Here is a 17,012-nt window from a genome sequence, read left to right as displayed (position 1 = left end):
AACGTTACCTGGTAGACTTGGTTCCCATACCTTTGCGGGGGAACAAGGTTATTATTGGTATGGATTGGCTAAGCCCCAATGAGGTAGTGATTGACTGCGCGCAGCAGTTGGTGCGGATCAGGACGCCAAGTGGGGGAGAGCTGGTGATTCAGGGCGAGAGGCCACAGCGAGGACCAGCTTTATGTTCAGCAGCGAGAGCTAGGCGCTACCTTCAGCAGGATTGCGCATGATTTGTCACTTATGTTATGGATACCCGGGAAGCGGGTAAGGCGACGGTGGGCGATGTGCCCGTAGTACGAGAGTTTGCGGATGTATTTCTTGAGGAGTTCCCTGGGATACCTCCGGAAAGGCAGGTAGAGTTCAGGATCGACCTAGTCCCTAGTGCGGCTCTGATAGCCAAGGCACCGTATCGGTTGGCTCCTCCTGAGATGCAGAAGTTGTCTACACAGCTGCAGGAGCTGTTAGACAAGGGATTCATTAGACCGAGCAGTTCACCCTGGGGAGCCCCGATTCTGTTTGTGAGGAAGAAGGACGGGTCGCATCGGATGTGTATAGATTATCGGGAGCTGAATAAGGTAACGGTGAAGAACCGTTACCCACTCCGTAGGATTGATGACCTCTTTCACCAGCTACAGGGAGCATCTTGGTTCTCCAAAATTGATTTGCGTTCGGGATATCATCAGATGAGGGTCAGAGAGGAGGATGTGAAGAAGACCGTGTTTCGGACGCTCTATGGTCACTATGAGTTTGTGGTGATGCCTTTCGGGCTCACCAATGCTCCTCCCGCGTTCATGGATCTCATGAACCGCGTGTGCAGACCGATGTTGGATCAGTCTGTGATAGTTTTCATTGACGACATCTTGGTATATTCCAAGACTCAAGAGCAGCATGAGGAGCACTTGCGGGAGGTTCTGGATACCTTGAGGAGGGAGAACTTGTATGCGAAGTTCTCCAAGTGCGAGTTCTGGTTGCACGAGGTGTAGTTTTTGGGGCACCTTGTCAATCAGAACGGGATTTCGGTTGACCCGGCCAAGGTGGAGGCCGTGATGAGATGGGAGGTTCTGAGGTCTCCATATGAGATTCGGAGCTTTCTGGGATTGGCAGGCTACTATCGGAGATTCATTCAGGACTTCTCCAAGATAGTCGTTCCCCTGACCCGACTGACGGGGAAGGTCGTGGTCTTTCGCAGGGGGCCTGAGCAGCAGGCTGCGTTTGAGACTTTGAGACAGATATTGTGTGAGGCGCCAATCTTAGCCCTGCCGGAGGGCATGGAGGATTTTGTTGTATATTGTGATGCGTCCATCTCAGGTTTGGGCGCGGTATTGATGCAGAGAGGGCATGTTATAGCTTACGCTTCAAGGCAACTGAAGCCTCACGAGGCGAAATACCCGACGCATGATTTGGTGTTGGGGGCTGTTGTTTTCGCCCTCAAGATTTGGTGTCATTACCTCTATGGGGTTCGTTGTACCATTTACACGGACCACAAGAGCCTGAGGTATCTCATGGACCAGCCAAATCTGAATATGAGGCAGCGTCGGTGGCTTGATGTGGTAAAGGATTACGATTGCGAGATCCTCTACCACCCGGGGAAGGCCAATGTTGTGGCCGATGCACTAAGCCGCAAGGCAGCACTGATCAGGGACATTTGTCTGAGAATGACAGTTATGACTCCACTGTTGGAGCAGATTCGAGAGGCCCATAAGGAGGCCATGAAGGAGGAACATCGAAAGAGCGAGCGAATTGTAGGCCAGCTTTCCTCCTTCGACTATGATAGTCGAGGATTGTTGACTCTTCACCGTAGGGTGTGGGTCCCTTATCATGGGGGTGTACGCCAGGTATTGATGGCAGAGGCGCACAAGTCCAGGTTCTCTATCCATCCCGGGGCGACGAAGATGTACAGGGATCTTCGTCTCGATTATTGGTGGCCTTGTATGAAGAGGGACATAGCTTGGGTTGTGGAAAGGTGCCTGACCTGCAGGAAGGTCAAGGCTGAGCACCAGAGACCTCACGGCAAGGTCCAGCCATTGGATATCCCGCTGTGGAAGTGGGAGGATATTACTATGGACTTCATTACGAAGCTTCCGAGGACCGCATGAGGAGTGGATTCGATTTGGGTCATCGTTGATCGATTGACGAAGAGCGCCCATTTTATTCCGATTCAGGAGAGTATTTCGGCCGAAAAGTTGGCCGACATCTATATTAGGGAGGTAGTGGCGCGGCACGGGGTGCCAGTTTCAGTGATCTCGGATAGGGATGTGCGGTTCACTTCCAGGTTTTGGAAGAAGTTTCACGACGAGCTGGGTACTCGTCTGCATTTTAGTACCGCCTTTCACCCGCAGACGGATGGTCATAGCGAGTGGACCATCCAGACTCTGGACGATATGTTGTGGGCGTGTGTTTTAGACTTCAGAGGTAGTTGGGATACTTACCTTCCTTTGGCGGAATTCTCTTATAATAACAGTTATCATGCGAGCATTGACCATCCTCCTTTCGAGATGTTGTATGGGAGGAAGTGTAGGACCCCGATATGCTGGGGAGAGGTCGGACAGAGAGTCATGGGGAGTACCGAAGTAGTACTCAAGACTACGGAGAGGATCCAACAGGTTCGGAGCAGACTTCAGACTGCTCAGAGTCGGCAGAAAAGTTATGCCGACAAGCGTCGATCGGACCTGGAGTTCCAGGTCGGGGATATGGTGCTCCTGAAGGTGTCGCCTTGGAAGGGCGTCATTTGATTCAGGAAGCAGGGCAAGCTGGGCCCCAGGTATATTGGACCCTTCATGGTTGTAGCCCGGGTGGGCAAGGTCGCATATAGGCTGGATCTGTCAGCCGAACTCAGTCAGATTCATAGCACATTTCACGTCTCCCAGTTGCGGAAATGCCTGGTAGAGGATTCGGCGGTGGTGCCTTTGGAGGACATTCAGGTTGATGACAGCCTGAACTACATCGAGCGGCCAGTGCCAATCCTTGACAGGAAGTCAATGGATCTGAGGAACAAGAGAGTGGAGCTGGTAAAGGTGCAGTGGCGGCACTGAAAGGGCTCAGAATGGACCTGGGAGCCGAAGGACGAGATGAGGGAGCATTACCTCGAGCTTTTTTAGGATCGAGCAGCAGACTTCGAGGACGAAGTCTAGAATAAGTGGGGGAGATTTGTAACACATGATTCTCGGTACGTAGTTAATTCAAGTATTCTTATGTTTTTCTCTGGGACTCAACGAGTTGGAGGCCTAACTCGTCGAGTAGAGTCGGGATCCGCGGACATTTTAAGTGACCTACTCGACAAGTCGGTAGACTGACTCTGCGAGTAGGTGCTGTTTGAGTGAAACCCTAAACTTGAGGGTTTGCACCCTATTTAAACGTCTTATTGCAGCCTCCATTGTCCCTTATGCTCCCAGAACACCTCTCATCGAAACCCTAGCCGCTTTGAGTGATCTAAGGCCATTTTTGGTGCTTTTGGGTGGTTTTTGAAGCTTGAAAGGAAGGAAGAAGCTTGGGAATTCGATTTGGGGCTTGTAGATCTAGAGATCTTATTCCATCTTCAGCTCAATCAAGGTAAATGCCCCCTGTTTTGGTCTTTCATTTGGTTGTTCATCTTTAGGGCTTAGATTTTGGGTGCATTTAGGGCTTTCTAAGCCATTTTCGGATTTGGGAAGTGATTCATGGGGTTCTTCTTTCAGATCTGAGTCATTGGAGGGGTCTCATGGCATAAAGGTGCCAACTCTATGTCCATGAGAGCCCCATGCACACTGTAGAGCACCTTTTATGGATTTTTGAGCCAAAAACCCCATGCATGTACACCAAGTTTGGAACTTTATGTATAAAATGGACATTAGGAGGCCAGATCTATGGTTTTGACGTGTTAAGACCCATTTAATCGACTGTATATTAAGGGTCAAGAAGGGACTTGGCGAGTTGTTCTTGGAACTCGGCGAGTTGGTGTGTAATGACCACTAAATCCCTTCTGTGGTTGGACCAGTGGTTCGGGAAGGAAGTCCCGTAAACGTTTAGACTCGTTAAGGGACCTGGGAATCATGGGACTCGACGAGTGTATGAACAGACTCGGCGAGTCCAAGGCAATCTCCCAACCTTTGAAGATGGGTTCGACGAGTTGTTCATACAACTCGGCGAGTCATAGACTGGACACGTTTTTATGAGGGAGATGAACTCGCCGAGTTGAAGGAAGAACTCGGCGAGTCGGATGAAGATGGTCCCGATGGTTTGAATGATGGAAAACTCGACGAGTTCTCGCTAGACTCGACGAGTGGTGTCGGGTTTGGATCGGCTTAGAGGAGCATGGACTCGACGAGTTGGTAGACCAACTCGGCGAGTCAGGTCAACTGGATGTTGACTTTGACCAATGTTGACTTTGTCTGGTTTTGGTATTGACCCTGGTTGGGTTGTATATTCGGTTTGATGACTTCAAGGTTGTCGTGTAGGGATTGAGGAGTCGGGGAGAGCCGACCTTCACGCCGAGGACAGTTCAGACACTACACGACATCGAGGTGAGTTACCTTCCAGTAGAAGTGGGTCTAAGGCACCAAGGCCGGTCCACTAGTAATTGTTAGTTGGGATAATTATCTTTGTGATAATTGTCTGGTCTATTATTGTTGGATATGTGAGTATGCTAGATTTCTAGATATGTGAGTATGCTAGTTGCTACGTTATGTGAGATAGTATCAGTAGTAGGGGACTAGTCCCCGATACGGTCGCTAGGGCCAATGGGTAGGTCGGACACCCCAGATATGTCTGACAACATGATTATGATATGATATTATGTGTTAGTAGTAGGGGTGAAATAGTCCCCGTGTTCGGTTGAGATAGACCGGAAGGTAGGTCGGCACCCCAGAATGGCTTGACATGGGTAGGTCAGCACCCTAGAATGGCTTGACATGGGTAGGTCAGCACCCTAGAATGGCTTGACATGGGTAGGACGGGCGCCCCAGAATTGTCCGATAGTTTGTATGCTATGTGTTTGTATGGTATGTGGTATGATAGGGGAACTTACTAAGCTTTGTGATTACAGTTTCAGTTTTGGTTTCATGTACCTCTTCATCCAAGGGGAAGGAGTCGGCGGTGTAGCAGCGCATCACACGCACACATGGTTTCCGCATAGAGTTTTCTGGGAATGAACTCTGATTTATTTTACTCTTGACGATATGATTTTCAGACACTTTGTTATGTTTCTTTTTACAATGACATGGCATGGGAAATGTTTTGGTAAACTGAGTTGTGAAATACTTAATTTAAAATGAAAATTTTGGCCGTGAAATTTGGGATGTTACAAGTTTGATGCAATTTGGGTCATTGTAGACCGTCTGACCAAGAGTGCCCACTTTCTAGCAATTCGGGAAAGCTCCTTGGCCGAGAATTGGCCAATGTGCATTTTCACGAGATTCTCGCTCGTCATGGTGTTCTAGTTTCCATTGTATCTGATCGAGATGTTCAGTTCACTTCTCAATTTTGGAAGAAGTTCCACGAGGAACTGGGTACAAGATTGCTCTTCAGCACCACCTATCACCCGCAGACTAATGGTCAAAACGAGCGGACCATCCATACGCTTGATGATATGTTAAGAGCTTATGTTATAGATTTCGGTGGGAGGTAGGACTCCTACCTTCCTATGGCTGAGTTCTCCTACAACAACAACTATCACTCTAGTATCAGTGCACCGACTTTTCAACTTCTTTATAGGAAGAAGTGTCGTACCCCAGTTTGTTGGGGGGAGGTCGGTCACAGGATTATGGGGAGGACCGAGGTGGTCCTTCAGAAGATAGATCTTATCTAGAAGATCAAGCAGAGGTTGCAGAGAACTCAGAGTCGGCAGAAGAGTTATGCCGACAGACATCAATTCGAGTTGAAGTTCTAGATCGGCGATATGGTTGTACTGAAGTTATCACCGTGGAACGGTATAATATGTTTCAGGAATAGAGGTAAGTTGGGGCCCCGATTTATCAGGTTGTTTCGAGTAGTGGCTAGGGTAGGCAAGGTGCCCTACTGACTGGATCTGCCTGATGAGCTCAGCCAGATCTACAACACTTTCTATGTTTCTCAGCTTCGGAAGTGTGTAGCTGATGATTCAGCGGTGGTCCCTTTGGATGATATTCAGGTTAATGATCGCATGAACTATGTTAAGAGGCCAGTGAATATTTTGGATATGAAGATGAAGGCCTTGCGCAACAACGTGGTATCATTGGTCAAAGTTCAGTGGAAGCATCAGAAGGGTTCCAAATGGACTTGCGGACCCAAGGTAGAAAAGCAGGAGCATTACCCAAAGTTATTTTCAGCATCGGACTTCGAGGATGAAGTCTTATTCAAGTAGGGGAGAATTGTAACACCTAGACATCATGCATTTTCCTTTTGACCCTAAGTATGAAAATTTGTTGCAAAATTGGTCCTTACAGCAAGAGTACTTGGGGCGTACGCTTGGCGTACTTCGTTAAAAAGGGTCATGTGTGAATGTGAGTACGCTGGGCGTACTTCGCAGGTGTGAAAAACCTAATTTTTAGGTTTTAAGCAATATTTAAGCATCCTTATCCCCTTAAAACTCTTTCCTAAATTAGCTTCCATCTCCCAAAAACATCCCTTGCAAACCCTAGTTCTTTGGTGTGTGATTTTGAGCTTGAAAAGAGTGTGTTCTTGTGCTTGTGAAGGAGGAAGAAGGTGGTAGATCATCTTAGAAGCTCAAGGCAACTTATATCTATATGTATCTCACCCTCAAGCATGCCTTGAAGGTATAAATCTTGAAAGTTCATGAATGTTTTCCTTGGATCTTGCTAGTTCTTAAGTTTTTATGCATTTTGGTCCCATATTCTTCGTATTCATGAGTATGGCGTACTCTAAACCATAAGATTCGTCCTTTCAGAAGTTTTTTTAGTGCTAGGAAGCATGAAAATATGATCTTGGTCCCTCTCGTCCCTACATGCAAGAGTTATGATGTTTTGGTTTGTAGATGAAGTTAGGGTTTTGGTTTTTGGACTTCTTCTAGCCATGGAAAGTCATAAAGTTGGAAACTTTACGACGTAGAATGATATTTGGGACTAGATCTAAGCTTTGGATGTGAAATCTTAATGGAATAAGCATTTAATGACGAAAAATAGGATCATGTTGAGTATGTTGGGCTTATCTGGTGGTACGATATGTGTATTGGGCAAAGGCCATGTATTTTGGCTAAGGACCTATTACGCCAAGCGTAATGACTAAGTACGCAAGGTGTACTCAGTCTGTGGTTAAACCTTTGACTTTTTGACTTTGACTTTGAATAGGAATTTGACTAAGTTTGACTTAGGTCATTTTTGGTATTTTGAGCACTAGTTTGAAATTAGATCCCTGTTTGTTGTATAGGTGACTGGTAGGGTCAGCAGTTGGAGCAGTGATCTGTTCAATTACATTTCAGACTGAGATGTGAGTTTTCCTCATTGTACTTGTAGGTTGAAGGCACCAATGCCGACCCATTTGGTTATGTATCCTGGTATATTGGATTAATGTTATGTTGGTTATATGATAGACTAATAGATCTGTATGATTACCTATGTTAACTGATTATGTGTTAGACTGGTAGATCTGTATGATTACTTGTACTTGATGGTTATTGATTGTTATTGTATATATCAACATATCATGTTTGTTGGGTTGAGGCGGTCCTGGTTTACTTGACGAGTTAGGTGCTGTTTGAGTGAAACCCTAAATTTGAGGGTTTGCACCCTATTTAAACGTCTTATTGCAGCCTCCATGTCCCTTATGCTCCCAGAACACCTCTCATCGAAACCCTAGCCGCTTTGAGTGATCTAAGGCCATTTTTGGTGCTTTTGGGTGGTTTTTGAAGCTTGAAAGGAAGGAAGAAGCTTGGGAATTCAAGTTGGGGCTTGTAGATCTAGAGATCTTATTCCATCTTCAGCTCAATCAAGGTAAATGCCCCCTGTTTTGGTCTTTCATTTGGTTGTTCATCTTTAGGGCTTAGATTTTGGGTGCATTTAGGGCTTTCTAAGCCATTTTCGGATTTGGGAAGTGATTCAGGGGGTTCTTCTTTCAGATCTGAGTCATTGGAGGGGTCTCATGGCATAAAGGTGCCAACTCTATGGCCATGAGAGCCCCATGCACATTGTAGAGCACCTTTTATGGATTTTTGAGCCAAAAACCCCATGTATGTACACCAAGTTTGGAACTTTATGTATAAAATGGACATTAGGAGGCCAGATCTATGGTTTTGACGTGTTAAGACCCATTTAAATCGACTGTATATTAAGGGTCAAGAAGGGACTCGGCGAGTTGTTCTTGGAACTCGGCGAGTCGGTGTGTAATGACCACTAAATCCCTTCTGTGGTTGGACCAGTGGTTCGGGAAGGAAGTCCCGTAAACGTTTAGACTCGTTAAGGGACCTGGGAATCATGGGACTCAACGAGTGTATGAACAGACCCGGCGAGTCCAAGGCAATCTCCCAACCTTTGAAGATGGGTTTGATGAGTTGTTCATACAACTCGGCGAGTCATAGACTGGACACGTTTTTATGAGGGAGATGAACTCGCCGAGTTGAAGGAAGAACTCGGCGAGTCGGATGAAGATGGTCCCGATGGTTTGAATGATGGAAAACTCGACGAGTTCTCGCTAGACTCGACGAGTGGTGTCGGGTTTGGATCGGGTTAGAGGAGCATGGACTCGACGAGTTGGTAGACCAACTCGGCGAGTCAGGTCAACTGGATGTTGACTTTGACCAATGTTGACTTTGTCTGGTTTTGGTATTGACCCTGGTTGGGTTGTATGTTCGGTTTGATGACTTGAAGGTTGTCGTGTAGGGATTGAGGAGTCGAGGAGAGCCGACCTTCACGCCTAGGATAGTTCAGACACTACACGACATCGAGGTGAGTTACCTTCCAGTAGAAGTGGGTCTAAGGCACCAAGGTCGGCCCACTAGTAATTGTTAGTTGGGATAATTATCTTTGTGATAATTGTCTGGTCTATTATTGTTGGATATGTGAGTATGCTAGATTGCTAGATATGTGAGTATGCTAGTTGCTACGTTATGTGAGATAGTATCAGTAGTAGGGGACTAGTCCCCGATACGTTCGCTCGGGCCAATGGGTAGGTCGGACACCCCAGATATGTCTGACAACATGATTATGATATGATATTATGTGTTAGTAGTAGGGGGTGAAATAGTCCCCGTGTTCGGTTGAGATAGACCGGAAGGTAGGTCGGCACCCCAGAATGGCTTGACATGGATAGGTCAGCACCCTAGAATGGCTTGACATGGGTAGGTCAGCACCCTAGAATGGCTTGACATGGGTAGGACGGGCGCCCCAGAATTGCCCGATAGTTTGTATGCTATGTGTTTGTATGGTATGTGGTATGATAGGGGAACTTACTAAGCTTTGTGCTTACAGTTTCAGTTTTGGTTTCATGTACCTCTTCATCCAAGGGGAAGGAGTCGGCGGTGTAGCAGCGCATCACACGCACACATGGTTTCCGCATAGAGTTTTCTGGGAATGAACTCTGATTTATTTTACTCTTGACGATATGATTTTCAGACACTTTGTTATGTTTCTTTTTACAATGACATGGCATGGGAAATGTTTTGGTAAACTGAGTTGTGAAATACTTAATTTAAAATGAAAATTTTGGCCTTGAAATTTGGGATGTTACAGGTTTGATGCAATTTGGGTCATTGTAGACCGTCTGACCAAGAGTGCCCACTTTCTAGCAATTCGGGAAATCTCCTTGGCCGAGAATTGGCCAATGTGTATTTTCACGAGATTCTCGCTCGTCATGGTGTTCTAGTTTCCATTGTATCTGATTGAGATGTTCAGTTCACTTCTCGATTTTGGAAGAAGTTCCACGAGGAACTGGGTACAATATTTCTCTTCAGCACCACCTATCACCCGCAGACTAATGGTCAGAACGAGCGGAACATCCATACGCTTGATGATATGTTGAGAGCTTATGTTATAGATTTCGGTGGGAGGTAGGACTCCTACCTTCCTATGGCTGAGTTCTCCTACAACAACAACTATCACTCTAGTATCAGTGCACCGACTTTTCAACTTCTTTATAGGAAGAAGTGTCGTACCCCAGTTTGTTGGGGGGAGGTCGGTCACAGGATTATGGGGAGGACCGAGGTGGTCCTTCAGAAGATAGAGCTTATCTAGCAGATCAGGCAGAGGTTGCAGAGAACTCAGAGTCCGCAGAAGAGTTATGCCGACAGACATCAATTCGAGTTGAAGTTCTAGATCGGCGATATGGTTGTACTGAAGTTATCACCGTGGAAGGGTATAATACGTTTCAGGAATAGAGGTAAGTTGGGGCCCCGATTTATCAGGTTGTTTCGAGTAGTGGCTAGGGTAGGCAAGGTGGCCTACTGACTGGATCTGCCTGACGAGCTCAGCCAGATCTACAACACTTTCTATGTTTCTCAGCTTCGGAAGTGTGTAGCTGATGATTCAGCGGTGGTCCCTTTGGATGATATTCAGGTTGATGATCGCATGAACTATGTTAAGAGGCCAGTGAATATTTTGGATATGAAGATGAAGGCCTTGCGCAACAACGTGGTATCATTGGTCAAAGTTCAGTGGAAGCATCAGAAGGGTTCCAAATGGACTTGCGGACCCAAGGTAGAAAAGCAGGAGCATTACCCAAAGTTATTTTCAGCATCAGACTTCGAGGATGAAGTCTTATTCAAGTAGGGGAGAATTGTAACACCTAGACATCATGCATTTTCCTTTTGACCCTAAGTATGAAAATATGTTGCAAAATTGGTCCTTACAGCAAGCGTACTTGGGGCGTACGCTTGGCGTACTTCATTAAAAAGGGTCATGTGTGAATGTGAGTACGCTGGGCGTACTTCGTAGGTGTGAAAAACCTAATTTTTAGGTTTTATGCAATATTTAAGCATCCTTATCCCCTTAAAACTCTTTCCTAAATTAGCTTCCATCTCCCAAAAACATCCCTTGCAAACCCTAGTTCTTTGGTGTGTGATTTCGAGCTTGAAAAGAGTGTGTTCTTGTGCTTGTGAAGGAGGAAGAAGGTGGTAGATCATCTTAGAAGCTCAAGGCAACTTAGATCTATATGTATCTCACCCTCAAGCATGCCTTGAAGGTATAAATCTTGAAAGTTCATGAATGTTTTCCTTGGATCTTGCTAGTTCTTAAGTTTTTATGCATTTTGGTCCCATATTCTTCGTATTCATGAGTATGGCGTACTCTAAACCATAAGATCCGTCCTTTCAGACGTTTTCTTAGTGCTAGGAAGCATGAAAATATGATCTTGGTCCCTCTCGTCCCTACATGCAAGAGTTATGATGTTTTGGTTTGTAGATGAAGTTAGGGTTTTGGTTTTTGGACTTCTTCTAGCCATGGAAAGTCATAAAGTTGGAAACTTTACGACGTAGAATGATATTTGGGACTAGATCTAAGCTTTGGATGTGAAATCTTAATGGAATAAGCATTTAATGACGAAAAATAGGATCATGTTGAGTATGTTGGGCGTATCTGGTGGTATGATATGTGTATTGGGCAAAGGCCCTGTATTTTGGCTAAGGACCTATTACGCTAAGCGTAATGACTAAGTACGCAAGGTGTACTCAGTCTGTGGTTAAACCTTTGACTTTTTGACTTTGACTTTGAATAGGAATTTGACTAAGTTTGACTTAGGTCATTTTGGGTATTTTGAGCACTAGTTTGAAATTAGATCCCTGTTTGTTGTATAGGTGACTGGTAGAGTCAGCAGTTGGAGCAGTGATCTGTTCAATTACATTTCAGACTGAGATGTAAGTTTTCCTCATTGTACTTGTAGGTTGAAGGCACCAATGCCGACCCATTTGGTTATGTATCCTGGTATATTGGATTAATGTCATGTTGGTTATATGATAGACTGGTAGATCTATATGATTACCTATGTTAACTGATTATGTGTTAGACTGGTAGATCTGTATGATTACTTGTACTTGATGGTTATTGATTGTTATTGTATATATCAACATATCATGTTTGTTGGGTTGAGGCGGTCCTGGTTTTTTGCTGAAGGCCAAGATACCGGAGGCGGTCCGGATAGACTGAAGGTCTGCGAGGCGGTCCAGTCGGGCCGAAGGCCCAAAGAATGGTCCAGATAGACTGTAGGCCCTGTGAGGCGGTCCAGTTAGGTTGAAGGCTCATATATGCATGTTGTTATTTGTATGGTTATGTGTGGGGGAAACTCACTAAGCATTGGTTTACAGTTTGATTGTTATGGTTTCATGTACTTCATAGAACAGGGGCAAGATAAAGGTTTGATCGTGCACATCCTTTAGATTTTTATGAGATTATAATTTTGGGATACTTGGATTTATGATTATGACTTTTGGAAAATATGTTTTGTAAACATTTATTGTTTTTAAAATGACTTAAAAATGAAAATTTTACCTTGATTTTTGTAATGTTACAGTATTAAGGACCAATCGTGACTGATTTTATGTTTATAATGTATATCAAAGATGGTATATTCATAATTACTTTTAGAACGTTTCAAACTGTTCAACAAACCGTCTATCGTTGAGGATCGAATCGAAAATCACCAAAAATTAATTCTATTTGTGATGTTAAAAAATAAAATTTTCCATCAAGTATATCTAGGAATAATTTATGATCAATTTGAATAGATTATGTTCTCCTGATTTTGTTGATATAAATAACGTCCAAAACGAAGATCGTATGAGAAAGTTACGCTTCTTTTGAGTTATAAAAATTAGTATTTATCTTATTTTCTGAAATGAGCTGTGCACAGCTTCATTTGAATTAGCTACGAGTCTCATAAATTATTTCTGAGCACGTTTTTAAACTCAGATTATGGTAGATTATTTTATTTCATTTTTATCACGTCTTTAATCTTGAGAAAAATCAGATTCGTAAAATCTGTCGAATCCGGAGCAACTAATCACGGAACTTGAAACGCTTTTCCCGAGAGTTCGGTATATCGGAATTGAATTTCGTCTATATTTTTGGAATCACCACGACCGGGACAAAGCAGACACACTAAGAAGAATTTGACGAGAGGATATGATGACATGAGTATCGAGAAATGGAGTAACATCATATAAAGAATTATACATATGTTTTGTTGAGAAAATATCTTGTAAATGTCAGCATTGACTTTGTCAATAATGCAAATGAAGGATTTAATTAGAAGCTACTCTCAATCTCTCACTAGTCTCTCTCACTCTAACTCCCATTGTCTCTGTCTCTCTGGTTCTCACCTCACCAACCAAAGAAGAAGAAAAACCGGTGACCTTCACCGGCGATGACAACTCCTCAACTCCCCCTTCGTTCTCTTTCCCGTCGAGTACCACCATAAACACCCCCTTCTCTTTTACTGTTTCTGCTCCATTCTCCCTTCGATCCAATTTATTCCCTTTAATTTTCATGTTTCTTACCGGGACAAAAGAATGGAAGCCACGAAAGGCCACCGGAAACCGCTGAGGATCGCCGCTCCCCTCTGCCTTTTCCCTTCGCGGTTTCTGTCGGATTGGAAAAAGCAGCCAAGGGAAGCCGCCAGACAGCCTCGATTTCTGCGTCTGTTCGTTCCTTTCAAGAGTAGATGAAGATCGGATACCCTTTCCTTGATTGGTGGCCGTCGGCGAGGAGAAAAGGACCGCGAAGGGTCGCTGGAGGTGGGCGGCAACCCCTCCTTGCTGAAACCAGCCCCCCACATTTGTATTTTAAATCAAAACAGCCTTTCAATAGCTTTACAAAATCAAATCAACCCTCTATTGTGTTATTTTAACCAAAAACTGCCTTACACTTGATAATTTATACCAAAAATACCCCTTTTGTTAATTAAGTAACAAAATAGTTCCGATGGTTTGTTTTAAACTCAAGAAGGCGTAAATTGGGGTTTCTCACGCGAAGCTTCACACAAATGAGTCAACTCTAGTCAAATTGAACTCACGCTTCAAGGGTGAGTTCCTACGGCCCATCTTTTACGGTTTTCATATTTGGGGGAGAATACATGCGTGTCTATTAAAGTTTTGATGATTTTGAAGGTTTATACACAAAATAGCATCATTCTTTATTATTGGTCAAAAGTTTATGAAATAACAATCTAAAATGTATAAATCTAAAATAAATCACATAAGTTATAGTAGAATGTTATAAATGACATAATTACCCCTTGTTATGATATATTAATATATTAGTAAAAACCACAAGATTTTGAGTAGATTGCTATAAAGATATAAGTATATTTGACGAATCATAAATTGTAAGCCTTGTCATATATATATATATATATATATATATATATATATATATATATATATATATATATGTTGAGAAAACATGAAAATACATTATACATATAACCAAATATGCTATTCAACATAATTATATACAAAAGAAATGTACATTACCTTAAACGGTTGATAAACAAAGATTGAACAAATACATAATAATTAATTGAAAATATACCAAAAATCAGTTATTATCATTATACTCTCGATCATCACATAGAAATGATTTTAAATAAACAATATATTTTATTTTTATAATTATTATTAAAAAAATCATTTTAACTGTAATATGAAATCCGTCTTATATGATAACATGATTGATTCTCGGATTTTAAGAATCGTTACCAAATAAATTATATATCGTATCAATGATGGAACTTATCGAATATTATGGGAATTGTTGGTTTCACATTGGTTGAAACCTTTAAAATGTTACAAAAAACAGTCGTTAGGTTGCCCAAATTTCTTCATGACATTAGATAGAATTTAGCAATATATTAAGTCTTATAAATCTTAAATACTAAAAGACTTAAATCATTATCATTCCAAAACATCAAAGAATTATAAGTATTCTAAAGTCTTATATCGGAGAGTTTAGGATTAAGATGCCTAGACGTATTGTTAGGATCCATCACACTGACGGGACACTCTATATGAACTATATATGTTTCTAAAAGCTTTATAAGCTAGGATCATTTCCTAGCTGCATGGGCTATGTTCTTAACCACACCAAGATTATATGTATTGGTCCTTGTCCTCTGCTCAATAACCGTTAATCCGTACGGAACGATGAACCATTTGGTATAAGTTTATACGGGTTGATTTCCCTGCCTATGGTTGCTAGCATCGGTAATGTTCTCAGCACAGTCCAGTGCTAGTTGATGTTCTCAGCATGGCTTAGTGCTACCCATTGTTCTCAGCACAGTTCAGTACTATCATATGTTCTCAGCACGGTCCAATGCTACCTGTCACACCCCGATCCTTGTCGGAATCGATCGAGGCGTGATATATTGTTCAAAGTCTCATGACAACTATGTTATAATATGATTAGATTCAATTAAGTACTAAGTATGCAAACAAGATCCACAACATACAAATACAAATCCAAATATGAACAACATTTATTACATCAAATTTAAATAGTCTTGTGGATTTCTAAGGCATAACCTATTTTTCATCAACTTCATTCTTCAAATCTGCATCATGGGTAAAAACAGGTCAACTACGAGAGTTGGTGAGTAATCTAATTTTAGTAGAGAAAATTGTGAAGTTGAAACCTTTATAATTGGAAATTTGTTTTCTTTTGAAGTCGGCAAACAATTGTATTTGAGATAACGGTTTATAAATCAAAAATTGATTAACAAATGATAACAACAACAATAAGTCCTCACCCTATATATATATATATATATATATATATATATATATATATATATATATATATATATATATATAATATATATAGGATGGAGCATCTAATCATCATACACACTCAACCACGTGCAATCAATCACCTTAGCGTCCCAAGGCGGGGTGGTCAACCCAATAGCGCTATTATTGTCCATAACGTACCTCAAGAATACGGGCATAGTCATGGAGATTAGACTAAAAATGATAATGCACTACAAGTACATGTAGCGTAACCAAACAATAGTTATACAATTAATGACTCATGTATAAATGTCCCAACAATGTCTCAATTGTGATAAAAAAATAAAAAAAATAAAATGAAGTTGGAACATATTAGAACCACATGATACACCCCAAAAGTATTGAAAATTATAAAATATGGGGTAGATTACTCACATTAGTCCCAAAACGAAATGCGTGTGTCGTACGATAGACGATTCGGGTCAAAATGGCGTAGAACCTAATATAATTAATAGTTTTGGTTTAGGAACTGCTAAACGAGAATGGAGTATTAATACAAATAATTAGACACATATTCTTATATTAGATGAATTAACAATAATTCATTTTGATTATAATATTAAGGTATTTATTTGTTAAATGAATTTTAAATTGAATTACTTACTTTGCATAATTAATTTATATTTTCAATTTAGGCCAGATTTTAATAATTTATTATTAAAATAATAATTTGCCCAATTATAATTATTTACAGATTTTAACAATTATTTATATGAAATAATCATTAAAATGCATTTTTACATGCTTAAATACTTAGGAAAATAGTTTTAAATAGTAAACAGTATTGAAAAATTATGAAATTATTAGGAAATCATTATTTCATACAATATGAATTACTGTAAAATTTGTATATTTTTCTGAACTGTTTTAGTATTTATTTAATATTTTAATGATTAAACAACACAAAATTCGGGAAAAATAGTAAATGATTCTCAAAAGATCTGTAAAATTAACCATAGTTTTATAACATGATGTAGAGCTCAGTGTATAAGTTCAGATATTTGTGACTATGGGAAGTATTTTTTATATATTTCATTATTAATTAATCAATAAAATCATAAATAATAGTAAAAAGTAATATAAATGCATGAAACTTCATATATCATGTTTAATCAGTATACAGGTCATCCCAGAATTTTCTCAGAATTTATTGAATGCAAAAAGTATTTTATGTGAATTATTGTCCTACTTTATTGCAATAATTATAGTAATTCAATAAAAATAAATTATTTTCTGAAAATTTCCAGAACTTCTTATTTTATTGATGGGATTCTGAGAAAAATCAGTTTTATGCATAAATGAGTTTTAGATATTTTGGTGGATTTAATTTGTTTCT

The sequence above is a fragment of the Lactuca virosa genome, chromosome 9 (genome assembly GCF_052849685.1).
Source record: "Lactuca virosa cultivar CGN04683 chromosome 9, Lactuca_virosa_CGN04683_v6, whole genome shotgun sequence".
Taxonomy (NCBI): Eukaryota; Viridiplantae; Streptophyta; class Magnoliopsida; order Asterales; family Asteraceae; genus Lactuca; species Lactuca virosa.
Note: the sequence above shows the minus strand (reverse complement) of the source record.